Here is a 1,870-nt window from a genome sequence, read left to right as displayed (position 1 = left end):
ACTATGTACTATATGAGTCTCTTACATTAGCATAATCTTTGACTTGTACTATTTAGGCTGTGCATAAATATCATCAGGAAAGAATTTGGTACATTTTAATTCACAAAGATAAAGATCTCTGACAAAAAAATTATTTTCTAAAATTTTAATCACTGCTACTGTCATGTCTGCTCCTCTGCTGCCTAGTTCTTTTAGATTCATAATTGCCATGACGATGGTGTTTTTTTTCTTCCTAATAAAGTAAGTGTCATCGTCATCATCTGATATGAGTTGCTGCTGGTGGGTGTGGCCTCTTTTGTTTGCATGCAGTAGTCCCTTGATTTTGATTCCTTCTTTGATTTTTTGTCTGATTTCTTTTTCTTCTTTCTACTCTGTCTATGCCTGTGGATTGAATAATACTATAATAATAATGATAATGATGAATAAAAATTAATAATCTCATAGCATTCATAAGGATATTGGAAAGTGATGTATGTGAGTGTATAAAATTGTTGGTCTGAAGGCCACAATTTATGAATGCGTGGACCTCTTTTGGAACAGATTTTAAAGAGGAATTGGACAGAAATGGCATATTTCTATAGAAAGTAGAATTTCAAGTCAAAACCACCTCACTATAGCATAATAATAATGCGTAATGGATCAGCAAATAATGGAGTTTATTTTCATAAAAGCACAAACTTTATTATAATTATTACTGTACTTTTCTTTTTTTAATAGTTATAATTATTTTGAAACATAATCAAGTTAAGTTAGTTATAACTACCTTAATAGACACATTTGGTGTTAGAAAATCTTTATTTATTGTAATATCAACAGCATAACTATTACTTACTGACATAATGACATTAATCATTTCATTCACTTACTTCCATTATTACTGACACTATTTTTAATTGAAGTATATTGCTACACTAATGCTCATGCACTGATATTGAATAAATTTAGTCTCGCTAGCCAGACTATTCCCCAGCCTACAGTCATTGGGGTAGAATAAATCACAGTCTGTGGTATTAAGAACTACAATATTTGTATTAGATGTATTTGTGTCAAGTATGATATCTCCATCTTCATCATCAGTAACTAATACTTTACAACTAACAGAAGATCCAATAGGAATATCATTAGAGTAATAGACAGGGGGTGACCATGTTATTAATAATATATTATTTGTCATAAAACTATACTGAAGATCTTCAACTGGTGATATACCTATTAACTTGTTCTTGCCTTGTTAAGCACTTTGAGGTGTGTAAAAGGTGTCAAAAGATTAAAACAAGCACAAAGTATATATATAGCTGGGGAAAAGTTTGTTATTATTTATTTGAATGGTTTATTATAATTTGATATCATGATACTATGCTACACCTTCTAAATTAATGATGAAAAGTGATGAAAGCATAGCATTAGCTTATTGTATCTTATATACCTATTATTGCTGTACGAAATGTATAGTAAAGTGTTGCTTCAAAAGACTCCCTAATATTGATTGTAAATCAATATCATGCTAATAATATCAGTATATATCCCATGACATCCATACACTGTACACTAACTGATCTATACCGCTAAATTTTCACTACTGATGATAGAAAAATCAGTTTTATCACTTTTGATGATCAGACTTGATGTCAGGCCGAAACAAGTTTAGTTGCTTTTGACAGAACATGTAGTCTATTAACAGCAATATTTTTAAGCATAATAGTCATGCACTGATTAAATTAGCTACCACACAGTTTTATAGAGTACAGTATTATTGACTGTGGCACTAGTCTCATTATGCAGGGTTGACATCAGTTTGAACAGTAGGTCTGTCATATGCAGGGTTGACATCAGTTTGAACAGTAGGTCTGTCATATGCAGGGTTGACATC

Source organism: Amphimedon queenslandica, unplaced genomic scaffold (assembly GCF_000090795.2).
Source record: "Amphimedon queenslandica unplaced genomic scaffold, v1.1 AMPQUscaffold_12771, whole genome shotgun sequence".
Lineage (NCBI taxonomy): Eukaryota > Metazoa > Porifera > Demospongiae > Haplosclerida > Niphatidae > Amphimedon > Amphimedon queenslandica.
The sequence above is the reverse complement of the archived record's forward strand: the minus strand, read 5'-3'. Positions refer to the sequence as shown.